The sequence below is a fragment of the Psammomys obesus genome, unplaced genomic scaffold (genome assembly GCF_907164565.1).
Source record: "Psammomys obesus unplaced genomic scaffold, mPsaObe1.curated_primary_1811, whole genome shotgun sequence".
NCBI lineage: Eukaryota > Metazoa > Chordata > Mammalia > Rodentia > Muridae > Psammomys > Psammomys obesus.
Genome location: NW_026585504.1, coordinates 58067684 through 58092289, shown reverse-complemented (window position 1 = coordinate 58092289; position 24606 = coordinate 58067684).

The following is a 24606-nucleotide window of genomic DNA, read 5'->3' as shown; positions in this document are numbered from 1 at the left end:
GACCAGCCCCCACTCCCACCCCAACATATTGGGCATGCGCAAATGCACACACTCCCTCCTCATTGGCTACCCAGGGCTGCAACTCCACCCCTTAAAGGCACCCTTGCCTTCCGGCTGGAGAGTATGGTCTTCAGACATCATCCCCTATCCATAGAGCCACTGTCTTCCATATGGTGGGGCTGACAACAGATGGCCATTCATGGAGAGAGCTGATGAATTTGGTTGGCAGAGAAATGCAAAAGGTATGAGACAATGAGCAACCAAGGCAGCTCAGCAGGTATGATATCCCAAATTCAATCCCTGAATCCCACAAGTTGTCTTGACCTCTGTGTTCCCACACACATGTGAACATAAAGAAAACACATAAACATAAAAAGAAAGAGATGTGGTTATATTTTGATGAGCAAAGGTTGATAATGAGGAGCCATGCAACTGTAGAGGGGCCCTTGAAATGAGTCTGTGACACGGGCCCCAGTGCCAGCCAGGCGGGCTGGGAAAAAGGCAGGGTATACAATGACTGCATACTCGGATGGTTATTGTTTAAACACGGAAAAAGAAAATGAGACAAAGGGAGTTTGTTTTGACAACTTGACTTTCAGCACAAGACCTGAGGTTTCCAGTTTGTTCCCTTGGGTCTTGGAGGGAGGAGCCAGAGATAGAGCAGGGGGTGCCGGATGGTCTGTGTGCAGAGACAAGGGTGTACAGGGCTTTCCAGTACCTGGGTGGCTTTTTTTTTTTTTTTTTTTTTTTTTTCGGTGCAGAATGTCGCTTGGGTTGTTTGTTTGGTTTGGTTCTGCTTTGTTCACTGTGACCAAGGATGAAGAACCACCAGATCTTGGCTCTTCATGGTCCATGGCCTCTGATAACACGTCCATCTGTTCTTGTCGCCTACTGTGATCACAGGCTGGGCTCAGACACTGTCAGGCACCTGTGAGGGCCCTGGAGTGGATACCCCTATACTATGGTCAGTGAGGGCCTCCCCCTGAGGCCTCTCACCTACCTCCTCACATGACTCTCAGGTGGAGCTTCTCCAAGTTCAGCTTCTTCACCCAGAGGGCTGTCTCCCAGCCTCAGCACTACATGAACTTAGTGAGGGAGACCACCTGTGGGGGGGAGCGTGAGGCCCACACTGCCTGAGAGCCTGTCTCAACAACAAACAGACAAACAAAAACAAAAACCCTAACAACCTTTCTTTTAATTAAAAATGAGAGAGAGAGAGTGGAGAGCCTTGACCCTTCCAGGAATCCTCTGGCGATAATTTCTGGGCTCCACAGTTAGCCCAGTCTGGCCTTGCCTTCTAAAGCTGAGAATGACTTTGAACTTCTGCTCCTCCCACCTACCACTCCCAAGTGCTAGGTTTCTAGGTGAGCACCCTGTCCAGTTTGTGCTACTGAAATGGATCCCAAGGCTTCCTGCATGCTGGGCAAGCATGCCGTCACACTGAGCCAAACCCCCAGCCCTGGAATCTACATTTTGCAGATGGCAAAGGATCAGACTGGCAGTGGGTTGGCCTTCCAGTTTGTCTCTTTCTGTGTAAGCAAACTCAAGTTGCTTGCCAAATCCCAACAATACTGGCCAGAGGTCAGCCTTGACACACTGCCGACACCTTCCTTCATCCTTGCCTCGACTTCATTGGATTGGCCTACAGCTCCACTCTAGTCCCTGGCTCAGACAGGAGCTCCTGGAGCAGCTGGGCACCAGGACCCCCAGGCCACTGAGAACTACCAGTGTTTTAGGAAGAGTTGGACTCTGAGACAAGTTAGGAACCCAGACAGGATCATACAGAGGCAGGGCCAGCTCACTGCCTCATCTGAGGTCAGCTCCACATTCAAGACTAGAAAAGATGGGGCAGGAGGCAGGGTGGAATGTCAGAGCAGGCAAAGCTCTTACCCCACAAGTCTGAACACTGGAGTTCCAGCACCCAGCACTGATGTAAAAGCTGGGCGAGTGTGGGGACTCCCCTGTAGTTCCAGCACTTGGAAAGCAACATGGGCTTCCTGGAGCACTTCGGGAAGGTAGATTTGTTGTGTTATGAGCTCTGGAGTCAACTGAGAGAACCCACCTCAGTGAAGAAGGTGAAGAAGAATCCTGATTTCAAATTCGGACCAATTCTTACAGGTGCATGCCCACACATGTGTGCTCATGAACACATATACATGTGTACACATTCATATGCACCCCCAACACAACTATACATAGGCATGAGTGACACATGCATTGACAGTTGAGAGGAAGGAAGGAAGGAAGGAGGGAGGGAAGGAAGGAAGGAAGGAAGGAAGGAAGGAAGGAAGGAAGGAAGGAAGGAAAAGGGAGGAGGGAGAGGAGGCGTGACCTCACACCTGGGATGTTCCCCGCTGTGCCCTGGAGGATGGGCAGGGTAGAAGCACCTTTTGTCCACTGCTGCACTGACTCAGTGCTATCACCTACTCAGTGACCCACAGCAAGCGCACAGAGCAGAGCAACTGTGGTGGGTGCTCAGGAGTCTGAGGCTGCTCTGAAGGACGAGTGCTCATCACTAACTGTCCTCAAGGGCACCTGTTCCTGCCTCGGCCACCCAGCCGGAGCGCTGCTGTAAATGCTCCACTGCTGAGCACTGTGCCCAGCCTGGTGCAGGGAAGGCACAGGGAGACACAGAGCCACCTCTGCCCTGTGAGTTCCTACAGCAAAATACAAGAGTGTGTGTGAGAATGTGAGCGGATGTGATGCTGTCTGTGTTTGTGAAAGCACGTGGTAAAGTGTGTGCACTGGGGCCGGAGCTAGCGCCACATGCTCAGCATGATGAGGCAGAGGGCGCTGAGTGTGGTCGGTGGTGACACAGTGGCTGCATGGTTGAGACTTCTAACAGCAGGAGCACACCCAGCTGGCTGGGTGCTTCTCTAGCATGCGGGAAGCCCTAGGTTCCATCCCACCGCTGACTAAACCAGATGTGGCGGTCCATTTCTACAATCCATGCCCTTGGGCGGTGGAGGCAAGGAGAACATTAGGAAAAGTGAGAGACTCCACCAACGACACGAGGTGTTCCCAAAGAGGGGGGAATCTGTTGAGCTGTTATTCTAGGGACTTTTCACGGGACTGATGGCAGAAACTGGACACATGCTTACTAGACTCTCTTAGTTCTTTGGGCTCATTGTGTATTTGGGCAGAGCTGACTGGTGCGGCTACACTCTAGGCACATTTTCCCTGCCCAGCCTAGTTGTGATCACACCTTGTCCACACACTGTCTGCCCAGTCAGGAGGTGCTTGAAACACACTCCTGTCCGGCACTGTGGTTTGTTAGTTGTTGACCCTGGTTGTCTGCTGGCTGCTAGCCGGTTAGCCAAGGACCTTGCAGGTGTCTTGTGCGATGCCAGTCAAACAGCTCGTAGTTTCCAGGATGAGGCTTTCCCCTTACTACCTACGAAGAGCTACTCCCTGTCTCATAATTAAGCTGCTTTTCTTAATTTCTTTTGTCATCACTGTGACGAAAAGCCTGACAGAAACAACTTAAAGGAAGAAAGGTTGGTCTTGCCTTGTGGCTCTTCATCATGCCCCAGAAGGCGTGAGGGCAGGAACAGCGCCAATCACAGCGGTGAAGCATGTGCAAGGGGCTTTGTGCCTGTGGTGCCAGACAGGAGGCAAAGAGAACAGGCTGGAAACAACAATGAGTATAACTGCCAAGGCCCGCTATTAGTGACCGACTGCCACCAGCCAGGCCCTACCTTTCAAGGCCCAGAAGCCTTCAAAATAGAGCTACAAGCTGGGGACAAGCCACTGGAAACCTGAGCCTGTACTCTCCGTTTCAGCTTCAGGCCATACAGCTCTTACTGTTTTTTAAGGTGTTCATGAAAGAAGCACAAGGAGGGAGACTGGAGACGTGGCTCAGCAGTGAGGAGCACTGGCTGCTCTTCAGGAGGCCCCAGCTTAGAGTCCTAGAACCCACATGCACCTCACAGCGGTCTGTAACTCCAGTTCTAGGGGATCTGATGCCCTCTTCTGGCCTCTGTTGGTCTGTGGCATGTGCTTGGTACACAAACACACATACATATATAATAATTTTGAGTACTTAAAAAAAAAAAAAAAAACAAGCCACAGAGAAGAATTTTAAGATGGCAGTGGGTGTCTCAGTGGTAAGCTTACTGAGGACAGAACCCTCACACAGGGCCCTGACTTCCACAGTCTTCCACTGTCTGAGGCCAGTCAGTCTGCGTTGGTTTGTGTTCCTACTGCTTTGGTAAAATGCCCTGTCAATGCAACTTATGGGAGGAAGGGTTTATCCTGATTCACAGTTTGAGGGCTCAGCCCATTGAGGTGTACAAGGCACAGTAAGCAGGAGCGTGAGGCATTGGGGCATCCAAAGTCAGGAAGCAGAGAGAGCTCAAGGCCCAGGCTCAGCTCCCTACCTCCCTTTTCTTTAGAATGCCCCCATGCCAATTAATCTAATCCAGAGAATCCCTCTCAGGCTTGTACAAAGGTTAAGCTGGTCTAGCTAACTCCTTACAGGTGTGCCTGGAGACTGCTTTCCTGGGTAGTTCTAGACCGCTGCAGTCCTGGAGAGGAGCCTGGCTGGCTTCACAGGTTGGCATTCTCAGAAAGCAGAGCCATGTGTGAGACACAGTGGAGAGGGCAGCAAATGACATGAGGTGAATGAGGGCCCTAGACCCCTGAATACACATGCAGCCTGATGTCCGCTGTGGTATCCATAAGCTCCAGGCATTCTTAGAGACAGGCGCTTAGTTCCACAGATGATCAAAGGTGAGTGGTTGGGGTAGAAATCAAGGATAAGTGTGAATAGTACTAAACCTTCCCACAGAAGAAAGGGCCCATGAGCCTTGGGGATGGAAGATGAGCCAAGCACTTGGGAGTACAGTGCCCCCCCACACACACACACACTCATGGGCAGTCACTTATCTATTCAGTCCCTGCTGGGGCTCCAGTATAATAGGGTAGCAGGAGATGGGGATAGCTGGGGTGGCACCGACAGGCTCCTCAGGGATGAGCTCACTGAACTCTCTTCCAAGGTACAGATAGACCCTGGAGAAGGAACCCGGCTCAGGCTTTTCCTGACTGCTGCCGTGCCTTCCCACCACGAAGGACTTTACTCTCTGGGACTGTGAGCTAAAACGCTAAAGTAAATCCTTTCCTGTTTGTTTGCTTGTTCACTTGTTTGTTTGTTTATTTGTTTGTTTTGGTCAGGGTGTTTTATCACACCAATGGAAAAGCAACCAACACAGACAGATGCCTTGTGGTTTGAAGCAGAGTCTCCCACTGCCAAGGTTCGAGGAGATAGGCTCTGTGGGTTGGACAGGCCACCGGTCCCAGGGATCTGGCGGTCTCTGCCTTGCCGGTACTGGGACTGTGAGTGTTTGCTGCCAGGCCTAGATGTTAATCCCAGCACTGCTTGAAACCAGGAGAGGTGGTAAATGCCTGTAGTTCTAGCATCACAAAGATCGGAGGTTTAAGGTCATCCTCTACTACATAATGAGTTTAAGGTCTGCCTGGCCTACATCAGATTTTGTCAGAGAGAGAGGGAGAGAGGGAGAGGGAGAGGGAGAAGGAGAGACACACATACACACACACACACACACACACACACAGAGTTGTGCAGCTACAGCTGGAAACTAGGAGTACAGACGTGGCCTTGCCCAGTGAGTCCAGAGGGAACAAGTCTGCTAGACCAGGGTCGACCAACTACTCCTGGAGATATGCAAAATGTTCTGAGAGCCTAGGGGAGTGGAGAGGCAAGAACTCACAAACCTGACTTTTTCCTGAACCCTCTTGCAATTACCATCTCCAAGCTCCTCATGGCAACCCCAAGGAGAGCCCAGAACCCTTACCAAGTGCCCAGCCATACACAGCCTTGGCTCTCGCTGCCTTAACCTGTGTTAAGAACCTGTTAGCAACCAAATATTTGCTGAAACATCTGTTGTGTCTTTGAAACAGGATTTTCTCTCTTAACACATGCTCAAGACTCAGAGAGGTGGAAAAACAGTAATGAGACAGAAATTCAGGTATGAGCATATATACTCGTTAGGATGGGGCTGACCCTTAGTGGAAAGGCACTTCCCTAGCAAGGTTGATACCCTAGGTGGAGTCCTGGCACTGCCAAAACATTTTTTTAAGGAAAAAGAAAGCCAGGCAGTGGTGGCACACACCTTGAATCCTAACACTTGAGAGGCAGAGGCAGTCAGATCTCTGAGTTCTAGGCCAGCCTGGTGTACAGAGCAGGTTCCAGGACAGCCAGGGCTACACAGAGAACCTTGTCTTGAAAAACCAAAAAGAAAAAAAGAAAAGAAAAAGGGGAACAGAAGAAAGAGAGAAAACTAAAGAGAAAGAAGATAAGGATAGTAGTCTGGCACTGTGGTTCCAGCACCATCCCCCAGGAAGACACAATCGGCTGATGTTCTGGCTTCGTGTAGAAAGTGAACACTATTGGTTTGGTCGGCAGCTCAGTTAGTAACAAGCTCGCTCTGCAAGCCTGAGGTTCGAGCCACAAAACCCAAGTGAAAAGCTGGACACGGTGGTGTGTGTTTATAATCCCAGAGAGGATCCCTGGGGCTCACTGACCAGCCAGCCTACTGAGCCTGGTGAGAAACTCTGTCTCAAAATTAAGATAAATGGTACCCTGTGGAGTCACACCCGAGGTTGTCCTCTGGCCTCCGCAATCACGCACATGTACACATTTTTTTTTTTTAATGGCTGGTGTTTGCATAGAGTTCGTACACGTCTTCTCACATACTTTAAATTGCCCCTAGATTGCTCGTAATACTGAGTACAATGGAAATGCTATGGAAATAGTCATATTGTTTAGGAAATAATGACGAGGAGGAAAAAAGTGTGGGTTCAGTGCAAACACAACTTTGTTTTCCAGCCACAGTTGGCTGAACCTGCAGAGGTGGAAGGTGTGAGTGGCTGGCCCACGCAGTGAATCTGTGGTGAATGGTAAGGTGTGGTGAGGCCTTGGCCTGTCCCTGCCCTGTTCCTCACACACCATCCCACCTAGCAGACCCAGCAACCCAGGAGGCAGCTGTTTCCCCACTTTACAGACGGTGGCACAAGGAGACTCAGTCAGTTGCCCAAAGCCTCAGTGCTTAGCTATGCCTGTTTCCTTTCTGTGCTGGGATGAAAGATCCCAGCAGAGAAGCAACTGAGGGGAGAAGGGTTTATTTCAGCTCACAGTCCCCGGTCACAGTGCAGCACGGCAGAGAGGTGGGTGGCAGGAACTTAAAGCAGCCAGTCACATCCATCCCTTGTCAAGAGCTGAGAGAGACACACAAGCCTAGTACCGAGTTTGCTTTCTCTACTCTTAGACTCAAACTCGAGGACTGGTACCACTCACAGTGGGCTGGCTCTTCCTGCACCAAATAACCCAATCAAGAAAAAAGATCTCCCACAAAGCATGCTCACAGGCCCACCTGATCTACACAACCCACCTCCTCACTGAAACGCTCTCCTCAACTGATTCCAGATCATGGCACGTTGACAATTAAAACTAACTGGCACAGGCTGGAGAGATGAGCCAGCGGGTAAGGGCATTGCCATTAACCCTGACAATCTGAGTTCAATCCTGGAAGCCATTTGATGAGGAGAGAGAAGTGCTTGCTGTAGTCTCTGACTGACACACACACACACACACATAAAATGTAACAACAATAACCAAAAAACCAAAAAGCTACCCAGCACATTGGTGGACTTGTCCTTTGGTGCCACCTGACTATGACCTCCTCCCTATCGCAGCTCACAGATGTCACCTGTCACCTCTTTCAGTTCATGTCCCTCCTTCCAGGGGATGTCCATCTTTGGGCCAGCTGAGTCAGGCCTCCTTGGCTTTCTTGCCACTCTGGCGCTGGGATCCATACGGTGTCTTTTTCCTTCATTGAGCTGTTCTCGTCGCATCCCCAGACCAAAAGATTGGTCTCAGGAGGCATCCGAGAGATGAGACATAAAGGGACAGATGCCATCATAGCTGTCACTGAGCGGTTTTCTCTCACCCAAGTAGCCACCGGGTTGAACCCCACTTAGCTTCTGAGAGCAAAGAAGTGGGGGTGCATTCAGGGTGGTATGGCTGTAAGACTTGGAGGCTTTTTGGAAAGAAGCATAGCTGAAAGGTTTTGCTGTTGTTCTGTATATTTTTTTGTTTGGGGAGGGGAGAGATTTTGAGAGAGTTTGATGTAGCCCAGGCTGACTTCAGACTTCCTCTATAGGCAAGGACAACCTTTGACTCAGTGCTGGGATTACAGATATGAGATACTACAGAAAAATTACCACTTCCTGTTTGCCAGGCAAGCACTACCCTCTGAGCCACATCCCCAGTCCTTCATTCCTTCATACTTCTCATCCTGGGCTCTGAGACTCGACAGGGCAGATTCCCACCTGCTTCCATCTCAGCTGTAGTCATTGTGCTGAGACTCAGGCCTGACACTGGCAGATATCAACACTTTAGAAATGAACCAAGGCACTGGAAGGCTGCAGGGTGGCCTGGCAGACACGGACATCTGAGGATACACAGCCAGCCCTCTCTCTTATCGTTAGCCTTGTAACTGTGGGGAGAAAATCTGCAGTGACCCCAGCTTCAGCGTGGCTGCTTAGAACACTTTTTTAATAGACAGTACCTCATGTAGCCGAGTTTGGCTTCCAACTCACTTTATAACTGATGGGGGTTTTGAACATTTTTTCTTCTGAGACAAGGTTTCTCTGTGTAGCCCTGGCTGTCCTGGACTCACTTCGTAGACCAGGCTGGCCTCGAACTCACAGAGATCTGCCTGCCTCTGCCTCCCCCAGTGCTGGGATTACAGGTGAGTGCAATCCAGTTTATGCAGCCTAGATAAAACCTTGGCTTTGAGCATGGTAGGCCTCAAGTCCCCACTGTGCTTAGCATTCCCAGGGCTTTCCCAAGTTCTCTGACTGTTCCCAGTAGGTCCTCCTCTCCTCTGTCACCTGGGAAGCAGCTCCTACTGTGTCTGTTCTGTCTGGAGACTGGCAAGTTCAAGGCTATCCTCAAATACACGAAACTGTGTCACAAGGAAGAAAGAGGCAGGGAGTGCCCATAGCAGGCAGTCCCTGCCTAGCCTGGCCCCTGCCCTCGTCTTGAAACCTTCAGTCTTAATACCAGAAAAGAGACACTAAAATCCAAGCTATATCTGCCCCTCCTACCTCATCCTTTAGGGGACCCCCACTACTTTCATATTAAGATTTGGGTGCTTCCCAGTGCCCGAGAAGCCCTGTCAGGACTGACCTCAGGCCCTCAGCACTGGGAGAAGACAGCTTCACTCCCTTAATGTGTCCCTAGCTCTGGAAGTGGAGGTTTTGCCTAATAGAGTTCCCTGGCCAAGGAGCACTCATGTTGGGTGGGCTTTCTCAATGGTGCTCCTGTAAGTAACCCTCCCCTCAAAACTTACTGGTTTGGCAAGCTGGACCTTAGTAGAAATGTTGCTTTGATCTGTAATCAGTTCCATGAGTGGAGTGAGTAGTTGTCTCCCCAGAAAAGGCACACAGACCAGTACAAAGGGGAGAAAGCTCGCTAACTTTGGATCAGACCCTCTGAGACACAAGCCCCCACAGAAACACTCACTGGCTGAATTCCCTAACCCCTCTGAGGCTGGGAGGTTACTGCTCTCTTATGATCTCTGTAAGATGGTAATGACCGAAACCAACTCATACGATTGTTACACTCGCTAGAAACAACAGCACCTGATGTGTGTCCGCTTTTGTTACTAAAGTAAAAGGGCTCCAGCATAAACAAAAAGGGTCCAATGTAAATACCTTAGATGTGAGGAGGTGTGTGTGATTGAGTGTGTGGACGGTTGTGTTTTTCAGCAGGGCGGGCGCTGGAGTACACCAGACCCCTGCCAAGTGCAAGTGCCCTGTCCCCGAGCTCCCTCAGCGAGAGCTCAGCCCCACCCTCCACCATGAAACTTGGGGCCAGATGGTTCAACAACAGCGTTCCATTGTTCTTACTTTTTCCACAGTGCATGTTTAAGATACTTAAAAGTTTCCTGTGCCAAAGGAACACTCTCGGCTCTCAGGTCACCGCCACCTGTGAGCCACGGGGACGGGTGGAAAGGACTTCAAGTTAATGGTGCATGGAGCACCGTCCTCAGCCAATCATGGATACAGGAATGAGGAGACACTAGTGTAAACAAAAGATCACCTCGTCCTTGTGTCCTCCTTCTCCTGCTCCTCCTCCTACCCTTCCTCCTCCTCCTCTTCTTCCTCTTCTTATTTTTGAGACAGGATTCAAACTCACAGAGTAGTGACTAGCTCTTCCTCCCTTGCCCTGAACTAAAGGCATGAGTCACTGTGCCTGGCGCATTTATTATTTACAATTTATTCTATTCTTATTTGTGTGCGTGTGTGTGTGTGTTTGTGTATGTACAGGCTTACTGGTGATCTCAGAGGCTGGAATAAGGTATCATATTTCCTGGAGCTGTAGTTACAGGCAATTTGTGAGCTACCCAACATGGATGCTAGGAACTGAACTCTGATAAATGAACCTGGGCCCTCTGTAAGAGCAGCAAGGGCTCTTAACCATGGAACCATCTCTCCATATCCCTTCTTCTTCTTTTTTGTATCATAAATATTAAGAAATCAGTAACAGGAAGATAAATATAGTAGAACTTAATGAAATAACTCACCAGTACTAGTCTATAATGGACAATTTAACCTTCTCTAGCTGTACACGTTGTCTGTATCCCCTTCATTCCTCAAATACTCTTTATGTGGGGTGTTTGGTGGTATGTGGTGTGTGTGTGTGTGTGTGTGTGTGTGTGTGTGTGTGTGTGTGTGTGATGTGGTATGGTATATGTGCCTATGGCTATGTGTGGTACATGTATGTATGTATATGGATGCCTAATTACCTTGGGACAGGGTCTTTCGCTGAACCCAGAACTCTCATTTTTCCAGCTGGGCTGGCAGCAAGCCCCAGCAATCCTCCCGTTTCCACTCTGCATAGTGCTAGGCTAGCAAAACCCTCACACACTCTATGTAGAACTTAATGAGCCATTCCACTGTGAGCTTAGCATACAAGGAGGCTGAGGGGAAAGGGCAGTGGAGGCCTGGAAGCTGAGGGTGGGTGCTGAAAAGGACCATAATTGCTACAGAGAAACCTTAAACTCTGCACCAAGGCAATAGGAAAGTGCCTTTAGGGCAAGTGACCAAGCACCCAAAGGCTCCAAGAGAGAACACAGCTGAAGGCTTCCTCGGAAAGGAAACAACCACCTAGGGAAATGTTTCTCTAGTATCTTACTGGAAGGCAGAGAGAGAGAGAGAGAGAGAGATCAGGCAGGCCCCATCCAGAGCTGCCAGCATTATCTGCATGGTACTGGTTTTACAGGAATGGAAGATGCAAGATTGAGGGGATCAAGCTCTGTGATTCCAGAGAGGCTCTGAGGCCAAGCAATGTGTAACAGGGTCAGAGTCTGCAAGGAGGCGGGGGGGGGGGGAGCAATGCATGAAGCTGTAAAGGTGAGACCTAAGTTACAGTGGAGATCCCAGGATATTGGAGGTATCAGACCATGGATGTCCGCTATGGGAAGCTGCAGGTATGGAGAGAGACTATATGTCTTCGGGTGGCAAAGCTTGAAGGGTGGGGATATCTGAGTGCTTCAGAGCCCAGATGATTCAATCCTGAGTTCCAGATGACAGACATGGAGCCTCGGGACTTGATCTTTTCCTTTCTGGTTTAGTTCTTGTGTCTCACCTTCCCTTGATATAATTCCACTTCTGCCTTTCAAGTAGGAGCCCTGTGTTTCAGGTGAGACTCAGACTTTAAAACAGCGGTGACACCGTTACAGACTCTGGTAACTTTTGAAGCTAGACTGGATGCATTTTGTATTGTGAATGGCTGTAAATTTATGAGAATAAAGTGTGAAAAGGTCTAGCTTAAAATGATGTGCTTGGGTGTCAAGTCAGCAAAGAGCGGCATTGAGATGGTTAATATTATAAGCCTATTAGGATACAGGATCACCTAGAAGACAAAGCTCTGAGTATGCCTGTGAGGGATTATCTAGGTTAGATCAATGGAGGTGAGAAGATTTACCTGAGCTGTGGGGAGCACCATCACATAGGCTGGGCTCCTAGACTGAATAGGAAGGAGGGCATGAGCTGAGTACCAACATCACTTCTCTGCTTCTGGGCTGTGCATGCAGTGCTCCTGCCCCATGACTTCCTCATCATGTCTCTTCAAATCGTGAGCCAAAAGAAATTCTTCCCTTATTATTTAGCTTTGGTTGGGTATTTTGTTCAGCAATGGGATAGATAACTAAGGCATCCCCCCAAAGCCCATGTACTAGATGCTTAGCCCCCGCTGTGATGCTTGAGAGGTGATGGAACCCTTCAGAGGTAGTACCTTGATTTAAGGATGTCACTGGGAGGTGGAGCACTCCCCTAGTGGGAGGTTTTTAGGTCACTGGGCATGGGTTCTTGAAGGGCCTAGGGGGATCTCTTCCTCTCCTTGACTTCTGAAACAACTTAAGGGAGACAAGGATTGATGTTGGCTCATGGTTTGTAGTGATGTGGTCCATCCCCGTGGAGAAGACACGGCAGCAGGAGTGGGGGGCTGTCTGGTCACATGGCGTGTGCACTCAGAAAGCAGAGAGGTGACAAAAGTGGGGCCAGCCAGGGGTCTTTTCTGAAACCGATACTCCAACCAAGGACCATGCTTGGAGATAACCTAGACTCCCTACTCAGATGTAGCCCATGACAGCTCAGTATCCAAGTGGGTTCCCTAGTAATGAGGACAAGGACTGTCTCTGACATGAACTGATTGGCCTGCTCTTTGATCACCTCCCCCTGAGGGGGGAGCAGCCTTGCCAGGCCACACAGAAGGACAATGCAGCCAGTCCTGATGAGACCTGATAGGCTAGGGTCAGAGGGAAGGGGAGGAGGACCTCCCCTATCAATGGACTTAGAGAGGGGCATGGGAGGAGATGAGGGAGGGGGCTACATCTGGGATACAAAGTGAATTAACTGTAATTAATATAAAAAATAAAAATTTAATTTAAAAAACGTGGGGCCAGACTATAAAGCCTCAAGGCCAGTCCCCTCTTGTGGCATCTGTATGCACCAACACACACGAGAATGCGTAATAGACATGCACATGGTGACACACACATAATAGACATTAATATGGATGAGCACATACACAAATAATCTTTTTAAAAACTGGTATCTAGCACGTGCAGAATGACTCTGCCCTCCACATGCGTGTACATACTCTCACATCTACTTGCAAATAGACATATGTGCACACAGACAAAATAAAACAGAAAAAATGCCCTACCCCCCTAGTCATGACTATTATAGCTTTACAAATCCTAAAATCTGACCACGTTTGTCTTCTGGCACTGAGGGTTGACCACATGACCTCTCACATGCCAAACAAGTGTGTTCACGGAGCTACAGCCCTTGGCTCCAACTCCATTCTTCTTTCTCTAGGTTAGTATGGCTATTCGAGGGTCCCAGGATTTCCATATAAATCTTTGGAGCAGCTTGACTTGGCTATGAAAAGGCCTACGAGGATCTGCAATTGGAACTGTATTGGAGTCACAAATCATTCGGGGGTCGGGGGATGGGGTGACCACAGGAGAAATTGACTGACTGACCAGAGAACCGCTTCTTCAGTAGTTCAGAAACTTGTGAGTTAGTACTATTTCTTTCTCTTCCTCCCTCTCCTTTTCTTCCCGATTTCTTTTCTTTTCTTTTGTTCTATTCCATTTTGTTTTGCTGCGTGTGTGTGTGTGTGTGTGTGTGTGTGTGTGTGTGTGTGTGTGTGTGTGAGTGCAGGTGTCCCTGGAAGCCAGAGAGGGTTTTGATCCCCTGGAGCTTTGTTACAGCTGTGAGCTGCCTGAAACAGGTGCTTGGAACTGAACTCTGGTCCTCTGGAAGAGCAGTACGTGCGGGTAACAGTTTAACCATCTCTCCAGCCCTTCTCCCCAGCCCATCTTAATGCTGTTAATATGTTTTGCTGAAATACAACATTCCAGCATTCTTTTCTATTTGTTCCCTAAGTTGTTTCCCATGTGTTGGCTCCCTTTACTCTTTTATTTCCGCATTAGCTTATTTGAGGGGCAGGACTGACACAGCCCTTGCTGTGTAACCCAGACTGGACTCTAACTCCTGACAATCCTCCTGGCTCAGCCTCCCAACTGCTAGGATTCCAGGTATGTGGCACCACACCCAGCACTGATTTTTCTGTGTGTGTGTGTGTGTGTGTGTGTGTGTGTGTGTGTGTGTGTGTGTAGGCTAGCGATCAGTCTTAGCTGCTGTGATAGTTACTTTTTGTCTTCTTGACAAAAACTAGAGTCACTTGGGGAGAGGGAACCTCAGATGAGGAATTGCCTCCACCAGATTGGTATGCGAGCATATCTGCAGGATGTTTTCTTAATTAATTATCGACGTGGGCAGCGCTGTCCCCACACAAGTAGTTCTGCATTCTATAATAAAGCAGGCTGAGAAAGTCACGGAGAGCAGGCCAGTAAGCAGCACCCCTCCGTGGCCTCTGCATCAGCTCCTGTCTTCAGATTCCTGCCCTGTCTGTGTTCCTGCCCTGGCTTCCCTCAGTGATCCATGGTTGCTTTTTTCTTGATGTTCATTACAGCACCAGAAAGCAAATTAAATCAGAAGTCTTCCCTCAGGACACGGTCCACCTTTCACTGGCATGGAGCTTTCTGATTTGGCTAGGCAGGGTGGCCATTGGGCCCCAGGCTCTGTCTGAAATTACAAGTGCATGCCATCATGCCTGGCTTTTTTTTTTTTTTTCACATAGGCCCTAAGGATTGAACTCAAGTCCTTGCACTTGGAAGGCAGGCACTTTACCAACTGAGCCATCCCCAGGCCCTTTTTTTAGGAGTTTCTTTTCACACAGTTTGGATGATTGTGTCCAGAGGCAGTTTAATTATACTGAGTACTGCATCAAATACATTGACAGTTAACCTTGACTATCAACTTGAAGTTGACTCAGGGTTCTTCAGTTCAGCAGGACCTTTCTCCATGTGCTTGTACTTGATTCAGGGTCCTAAGGAAACAGACACCCAATGTTCCCCATTGTCAGCCTCAGACAATGGATCAGAGTTCCTGTTTTCACAGCAGTGAAGATTCAGACATGAACTCTAGTGGGTGTAGGCAAAGCAGAATTGAGCTTTATTAAGAATTACAGAAAAACTGCCAGGGCAGCGGTGGCACATGCCTTTTATCCCAGCACTCAGGGGGGAGAGGCAGACAGATCTCTGTGAGTTTGAGGCCAGCCTGGTCTACAGAGCGAGTTCCAGGACAGCCAAGGCTATGTGGAAAGACCGTGTCTCAAAACAAAACAAAAACAACAAAAGAATTACAGAAAAGTGAAAAACTGAGGCAAAGTGGGTTTCCAAAAGAGGAAAGGCCATCTACTCACTTGTTCACAGGCTCGTGCAAGGGCTTGGCAGAAGGTTGAGGTAATCTGTACTGGATGGGTTATTTCTCTGAGATGTCATGGGCCCAGTAGAGAACCATCTACTTTCTATAGCCCCCCAGGCCCAACTGTGCTGTTCTCATCTCTACACTGTCCTGTGAGCCCTGGCTACTCTGTCCCTCCTGGACCATAGGCACCATCTCCGGTCAGGAGGCCCAGCCTCCTCTCCTTCTTCTCTGTTTTGCTACCTGGCTCATGGTCTGGGTGGGTCTTTCTTTCTTTCTTCAGAGTCTTCTGTCTCTCAAGCTACTCTCTCTAACTCTCTCTGGAGTCAAGAATGACCTTGAACTCCTTGACCCTCTAACCTCCACCTCCTGAGTGCTGGGACTGCAGGTGTGTACTGCCATGCCTGGAGCTGGGAATCAAAGCTAGAGCTTTGTGCGTATTACATGAGTGCTCTACCAAAAAGCTGTGCCCTCGGCCCCGTGATATATCATTCATACACAAATAGAAACACTAGTGACCATGTCACGCCAGTGACTCTACCTGGCGTGGGTTCTGGAGGACTGACCGCAAGCTCTCCTGTTTGCATAACAAGCTCATGACTGGCTTAGCCCTTATTGATATTCTTCATGGGGCTTTCTCATGCTGAGCTTGAAATTTTCAAGGCTCCAGACCCGAGACACTGAGCTCTGAATTTCTGGCCCAGTTTTCTACAGTCTGCTGAAAAAAGTCTGCAGCCCAGAGGTTGCTGGGGTATCTTGTGTCAGCCCTGTAGGGTGGGGGCCGAGTGACCCGAGGACACAGCCAGGTGGGGAGGAGAAGAGCTGCCACCCTTTCCCTGAGGTTCAGGTGACAGCAAACCCTGTTCCCTCCCCAGCATTCAGCCATCCTGCAGCATCCCAGCCCTGCCTGCTCATGCACCAGGAAAACCACACAATTGAGTCCCTTCCATCTTCAGTGGCTCCAGTGCCCTGGTGAAGCGCCAAGTCCCTAGCATGCCCTGTTCCACCCGGCCACCAAACACCTGGGAAGCTGTCATTCCATGCTGTCACTCTCCCTGGACTCAGCCCAGGCCGTGAGAACACACGTATACACAACCTTGAAAGCAGCCCAGAGCCCTGAGCCTCCTAACTTCCAGAAGTGGCCCCTCTGGAACATCAGTTTCTAGGTTAAGACAGCAAGATATGACACTGGGGAGAAAAAAAAAACCCACGAAACAATTTAAAAGGAAAGAAAACAAACTCAGGAAGAAATAAATCAAACCTACTTACAGTTGTACATGCCAATAGTCCCATCTCTTGGGAGGCAGAGGCAGGAGCACTACCAAAACCCTAATGACTGCCTAATATACACAGTAAGAGCCTGTCTCAAAGAAAAGGAGAAGGAAAGGAGGGAAAAAGAGACAAAGAGGAGGAGGGAAGAAAGGGGAAATAGAAGGAGGAGGAGAAGGAGGGAAGGAGAGGAAAAGAAGAAAGAGATGGGAGGAAGAAAGGAATAAAAAACAATAAAGTAGAAGTTAGAATGAACAACAAAATAAACATATTCGTTTGGTTTCTAAGGACGGGTGAACTGAAATAAACCACACCCCCACACCAGCACACCACAAAGCCAGGCACCTTTTCCTCTGGACCTGTCTTCCTTAGAACATGAGCCAGACACGCCTGAACACCACTCCCTTTCTCTAGACCCATTTTCTGAGAAGTTGGCTGGGATCATCCCAGCCAACGTGCCTGAGGCCTCTGAAAGGCAGGTGGCTGCTCAGGCTAAGCTGCTCCTTTGTTTGCAGCTCTGAGGCAGGGGAATGATATTTGCCAGTTACCACTGCCAGGTTGGGCTTGCCAGAACAGGGGGACAGAGCAAGGCCAGAGAATGTATGCAGAGATTCCAAGAGAGGAACACAATCCTTACAGCATGCCTGGGTTGCAGGTTGTCAAAAGTGAGCTGTGCCCACCCAGAAGAAAGCTGCTGCCGAGGGCAGGGAAGTGGCAGGGGACGGGGTCAACCTGGCACAGCCCCCTAGATGAGCAGACACCAGGAATAAACAAAGCTGCCAGTATCTGCAGCTGGGCTACAGGGCAGGGTGTTTATGGTCCCAGCATCTTCAGCTCCTCACCCTCAATTTCATATGTGTGCATTGGGGAGGGTCTTCTATAGGGTTTCTATTGCTATGATGAAACACCATGACCAAAAAGCAAGTTGAGGAGAAAAGGATTTATCTGGCTTATACTTCCACAGCACTGTTCATCCCGGAAGGAAGCCAGGAACTTAAACAGGGCAGGATGTAAAAGTAACCTTTATTCTTCTGATGTAACTGTTTTCTCTGAGGCTTACTGCCTCCTCCGCTAATTTAGGCCTAGTCCTGGAAGCTTCTATCTTCCATACAATCTAATCTAGGCCTAGAATGTTTTCAGCCTCTGGGACTTAACTGCTGAATAAGCTCACCCTTTCTTGTTCTCTCTGAACTCTGGCTGGCTGGTTCAACTCAGCTCTTTGGCTCAAACTTCTCTCCAAGATGACTGATTGAATCTGCTTCTTTCTTGGCCTCTAACTGAATTGCTCTGCTTGGCCTCAAATTAACTCTTTAACAGTCTGTTCTAATCTTCTGGCTCCTTCTCATTCTCTGGCTTGTTCTGTCTTCACCTGTGTCTAGCTTGTTCTCTCTTCAACCTGTCTCTGTAAAATTCTCCCTCTGAATTCCAGGAACTGAACTGCCACAAACTCAACTCTACTGCACTGCCTCTCAGCTCACTGACTCAATCAAACTTCTAGACTAGAACTGACTAGAACTCAGAGATCTGCCTGCCTCTGTCTCCCGAGTGCTGGGATTAAGGTTGTGTACCACCACTCCTGGACCTAAGCTTTTCTTTACCTGAAACTTGCTCTATACCAGGCTGGCCTTGAACTGAGAGATCTGCTTGCCTCTTTCTCCCGGGACTAAAGGTATGTCTGTGTTATGGCTGGATCACAGACTTAGAAGGTTTTTGGATGTGATCTCTTGTCACAGGAGGCATGACTTGAATTAAAATTCCTCTAGAGCAGGAATCTGGAGGCAAGAGCTGATGCAGAGGCCATGGAAGGATGCTCCTTACTGGCTTGCTCCCTTTGACCTGCTCACCCTGCTTTTGTATAGAAACCAGGACCACCCGCCCAGAGGTGGCCCCACCCAGAATAGGCTGGGCCCACCCCCATCAGTCACTAATTTAAACAATGCCCTACCGGCTTGCTACAGCCTGAGCTTATGAAGGCATTTTCTCCATTGAGGTTCCCTCCTCTCCAGTGACTCTAGCTTGTGTTAAGTTGACATAAAACTAGCAGCACAAGAGGCCGGCCTCTTGGTGTCTGTCTCCAGCTGAACACTCCTCTTTCTATGAAGCCTCTGTTCCATGCCCTTGTGTTGTAGTAATTCTAGTCTCTTCCCCTAGTTCTCCCACGGGGGGTGTGCACTTCCAGGAGTCATTACCTCAACCAGAATTTAGTATTCTTTTGCCTTCTTTAGTTACTTCACTGACAACCTTATACCTGGTTAACACTATTTCAGCTGCTGCTGCTGCTGCTGCTGTGTGTATGCGCGCGTGCGCTTGGAAGGTAGAAGCAGAAAGATCAGGAAAGCAAGGTCATCCTTAGTTATGTGGTGAATTTGAGAGCAGCATGGGCTGTATGAGTTCCTATCTGAACAATAAGCAAACAGAGCCCAGGGAATGGGTCAGGCAGTAAAGTGTTTGCTCTGAAAGCACAAAGACCTGAATCTAATCCCCAGAACCCATGTGAAAATGCCAGGCATAGAGGTGGTCGCTGGTAATCCCAGCACCAGGGAGGCTGGGACAGATTGTCCATGGGGTTCATTACTGCCGAGGGAGCTGCAGGCCAAGCAGAGACCCTGTATCTAAGGCTGTGGACAACATTCCTAAGGATGACACTTGGTGGTTGCCCTCCAGCCTCCACACTCTTATATACACATGTGCACATGTACCTGCACATACAAACATACACAGCCACGTGTACACACATACAAGCACTAGAAAAGAACAAAACACTGTTTAAATTCGTTGTTAAGATGATGTTGGCAGTCCTTGCCCCCTGGCTGGTTCTCACTGACTCCTTGGTCTAATGACTCGTGTTTTTATTGCTTTCTCATGGTGAAGTGACCTTGACATGAGATTTAACAGGTAAGGCGTCTTTAACCCTTCCCTCCGGTCACCCATAAAGTCACCGGGTGCCAATTTTTCAAAAATCTTCCACTTTTCCTGGAAAAATAGTCAAGTGCCCATGTTTGTAGATAAATAGAGTTGTATTCGAATCCAAGTTCTACTTCCTGATTTACAGACAGCCTTGGGCAGCTTGGTTCTCCTCTCACAGCCTGGTGTAGCATGTAGAAATAACAGCACTTGCTGAGAAGCGGAGGCTAGCCTGGACTCAGGACAAGATCCTGAGCCTTTGCAACTCTTAAAGCCATGAGATAGAGGCTTGTTTCAGTGGTAGAGCATTTATCTAAGATTTATTTATTTACTATGTATACAGTGTTCTACCTGCTTGTACACCTGTACCTCAGAAAAGGGCACTAGATTTCATAGATGGTTGTGAGCCACTATGTGGTTGCTGGGAATTGAACTCAGGACCTTTGGAAGAGCAGACGGTGCTCTTAACCTCTGAGCCATCTCTCCAGCCCTACCATAAAAATCTTGATGGGACTCTCCATGCCAACACTATTTATTCAACTTCCAAGATCTGCTTAGTATTACACCAGGTGCTACTGGTTTGGTGGAGTGCAGCACTCATGAAATCATAGTTATTAGCTTTTCTGCTTGTTGCTTTAAAAATCAATTGACAATTTTACACATGCATATACTATATTTTGATAATATTCACTGCTCTCTTTTTTAATAATTTGTTTTTATTTTATGCGCATTGGTGTTTTGTCTGCATGTATGTCTATGAGAGGGTGTCAGATCCCTTAGAACTGCAGCTACAGACGGTTGTGAGCTGCCATGTGGGTGCTGGGAATTGAACCTTGGTCCTTTGGAAGGGCAGCCCATGCTCTTAGCCATTGAGCCATCCCTTCAATGTGACAGGTAACAGAGGATGACCTTGAACTCCTTATTATCATGCATTCACCTCTCAAGTGCTAGAACTGAAGCATGGGCAGTAACACCCCATTTATGCTGTTCTGGAGAGCCTCGACAGACGTTCTACCAACTGAGATACATTTTCATCCACTCTCTTAATTTTTTTTTTTTTTTAAGTTTTGGTCTCACTGTGTATCCCAGGCTGGCCTCAAACCCATGGTTATCCTTCTTTAGCCTCCTGAGTGCTAGCATTAGAGGCATACACTGCCATACTTGGCTTCTGCTGGCTTCTAATTCCACAAACACATTGATCGGAGCTCATCAACTAAATGATGACTCACTCCAAGTAAACTCTTCTCATAATTTTCTATAATTCTACTGACAGCTTCAAATTCAGGAAAATCTAGCACAATGTAGGTACATCTTTAAAACTGAACAAGCATTAAAATTTTGGGAGGATAAAGAGGTGGCTCAGCAGTTAAGAATGGGTATTGTTCCTGTAGAAAACTCAAATTTTGTTCCCAGGACCCACACTGGGTGGCTCACAACTGCCCGTAACGCCAGCTCCAGAGGTCTGGCACCCTTTTCTGAAACTCTTCAAGTATCTGCACTGAAACATGCACATACCCACACACAGACACACATAATTAAAAATAAAAGAAATATTAACAAATAGTCGGTTTGGGTTTTTGGCATATACTAGGTGGGTGCCCTACCACTAAGATATGTCCCAGCCCATGGATGTGGAGTTGGAAAGCCCAAGGCTTGGGAGCTGAAGAGCTGTTACAGATGACACGGGGATCTTCAGAATGCGGCCACTGGAGTGTTGTTACAGGGCTAACACTGATTGCCAACAGGTGGGGTCTGGCATCCCCTAGGAGACAAGCCCCAGGTGCGTCCGTGAGGGCGCTTCTAGACTGAGACAACTGAGGTGGGAAGACCCTCCCGAAATGTGAGCAGCACCATCCTGCGGCCTGGATACAAAGGAGATGGTGAGCTGGACGCCAGCGCTCACAGCCCTCTCTGCTTCCTGGGGATGCCACGAGACCAGCGAGTGCGATGTGACCAGATGCTGAGACCAGCGAGTGCGATGTGACCCCGGATGCCTCAAACGCCTGCCACTGTGCTTTCCCACCATGATAGGCTGAACCTCAAACTGCGAATTAAAAAAAAAAAAAATCTTATCTCCCTCAAGTTACTTGTGTCCAGGATTTTTGTCACAGTGATGAGAAAAGAAGCTAATTCGTCCTCCACTGGGAAGAAAAGTCCTTACACAGAAGCAAAGCTGAGGGCATTTGCTCCCCTCCTGCACTAGCTTAGAAGGTGACAGTCCTCATAGGCACACATATGTATGTATTCATGCTTATACGTGCATAAACCACACATCCACACATAGTAAATAAATAGATAATCAATTAAAGGGTGTCAGAAAACTTTCTCTCTGGGTTGTTCCTTTCTTCATCTGGGTGACGTGAAAGGAGGTCATGCTTACGCACACTTTAGCCATGGAGCTATCTTTCCAACCACACGTGGGGACATTTTCAATGTCAAAAATTATCACCAACTATAAAACATTCCAGTCCAAGCAACAACCATGTCTGTTGTGTAAACGAACATGACTTTGACTCTGGCCATGAGTCAGCTGTTGCCTGCTCTGGCTCCTCTGAGGTCCCATGACAAGGTTACCCACAAGCCTCTGGTGACTTAGGCTCCCACGCCTGTTCTAAAACTATCAGTGCTGAGAGATTGAAGTCCTCATTGTGAACCTATTTGAGCCAGACTACAAGAAGCCACCCACGGCTGCTGACCCCTGGACAGCAAGCCGAGTGTAGAGGTTTCAAGGACAAGGAAGGAGCGGTCATCCTCCAAACTGAAGGCGTTAGCCCCAAGGCATCTCCCCTCCTTCCTTTAGCCTGCTCCCATGCTGCTGCTGTTCACCTCTTATAGGGCCCGCCTACCTGTGAGGCTGACAATCCCAGGCTCCAGGAGTCATCTCCCCTGCCTACTTCCTCCAAGTTTCCCTTTAGAGACAGCATCTCTCACTGAACCTAGTGAGAACCTCTCTACTCCCCTAGTGCTGGGGACACAGGGCCATACTGACGTACCCAGTCTTTGTATACTGGTGCTCGGGAGTCAAACTCTTGTCCTGATGCCTGCACGGCATCACTTTACTGACTGAGCTGCCTTCCCAGGCCAAAGAATGATATTTAAAACATTTCACCCAGATAGCGCCTCCTCCAGGAAACCTTCCTTGACAGTTGGAGGCAACTAACATATCATCTCTTTTCTCCAAATTTTGGCAACGTGCAGGGTTTGTCCTACGAAAGCAGCACACAGCAGTGACTTGGGACCATGGTTTCAGGTTAAACATATCCAAATTCCAAGACCAGCTCTACGTGCTGTGTACATTTGAGCAGGTCCTTAACTACTGAGCTTCATTGTATAAAATTGTCTTGATAATAGCAAACCCTCTAGAGGTCTCCTGACAACTAAATGACATTAGGCATTTAGGGCATGGGACGTGCTGAATGAATGACAGCAGTCATTTGTAAGTGACCATTTTAGTATGGGTGACTGGAAGGAAGGTGTGACTGTTCATCATTCTCTTGCTGTCAACTTAACAGGATTTTGAACCACCACGGAAAGGCACCTCTGGGTATGTTTATGAATGTGTTTCCAGAAAGGCTTACCTGAGAAAGGAAGACATGACTTGAACATGGGAGGAACCATTCCGTGGGCTGGGGCTGAGGACTGAGGATGAAGGAGAAGGTGAGCTGAGCACCAGCATTCAGCTCTCTGCTTCCTCACTGGGGATGCCAGTGACCAACCACCTCATGCTCCTGCCTCATGCTCCCAGACACAGTGGACTATGCCCTCAAACTGTGAGCCAAAACAAACCCTCCCTTCTTAAGTAGCTTTGGTTAGGTGTTCTGTCACAGCAAGAAAAAAAAATTAACTTCCTGCTTTTTCTACCAAAGTCATCACTGGGGACCAGGAGGTGGGTGACCTTCAGTGAGTCCCAATTTGGCCACTGATGAAGAACTTCCCAACACCCTCCAGGACCTCAGTGTCTCTCTCTAGCTATAAGACAAGAAACAGGATACATCATATTCCAGGCCTCTGCCTGTCGCCAGTGACATGCTCTTTGTCCCTGTGGGACAGCCCTGAGTTTATGCCCAAAAAAGCACCTCTGTCAGGTCATACAACCACAGGGACAGCAGTCAAGAGCAGTGGGCAGGATTCTAGTCAGAAATAAGGCCCACGCTTTGCCTCTGCACTCTCTGGCACCCCTCTTTTCTTTCTCACAGCAGTGCCTGACTTCTCTCCCCCAAAGTCATGCTGTCTTACCAGACCCCATCGGAAAGTTGTGAGCTCTGGGCTGGGATAGGGCTCAGCTGTGGAATGCTTGCTTAGCATCCATGAGGCTCTGAGTTCAACCCCTAGTGCCACACGAATGGAGTGTAGCTGTGAACATCTCTGATCCTAGAACTTAGAAGGTGGATAGATCAGGTTTTTAAGGTCACCCTTAGCTACATAGCAAGTGCAAGACCAGGCTGGGCTAAAGAGAAAGAGCAGCAGCAGGAGGGAATGGAGCTCTGCATCTCAGAGAACGACAGCTTTGGGAATGTCTCAGGCTTCTGACTGTGATACAGGTCTGTGACACAGTATGTTCTTTAGGCAACACTGGGCAAGATCTGTGTCATTCACATCACACAATGTGTAACCTTGTCTGCTCATTGGATATCTGGTCCGTAATTTCTCCCTCTGTGAAAGAGAGCTGAGCTCCTGGAGCCAATAAAACAGTAACTATAGTACCCTCTGCGCCAGGCCCCGCACCCTATAGCATCTCTTTAAACAAAAAGTTTACATGGGGTGCCAAGGGCAGTGGCAGCAAGTAGGGCCCCCAGAGAGTTCCACTTGTCCCTCTGGAAGCAATGCAAGGGAACCATGTGCACCCAGACCTAGTCTTTCCCCCTCCATAGGCCCCAGGACCGCACATCCACAGGCTAAATAATGTATGCCCTGGGTCTCAAGCCCAGAACCAGGGCCAAGATCCCGGCAAGCATTCAAGATCAACAAGCCTCGGGTTTCCTGCTTGAGGTCACGCTTGAACAACATGTTCTCTTTCTCCAGAAAGGGGGTGAAGCCACAGAACCAGGCAACCCAGCCCTGGTACTT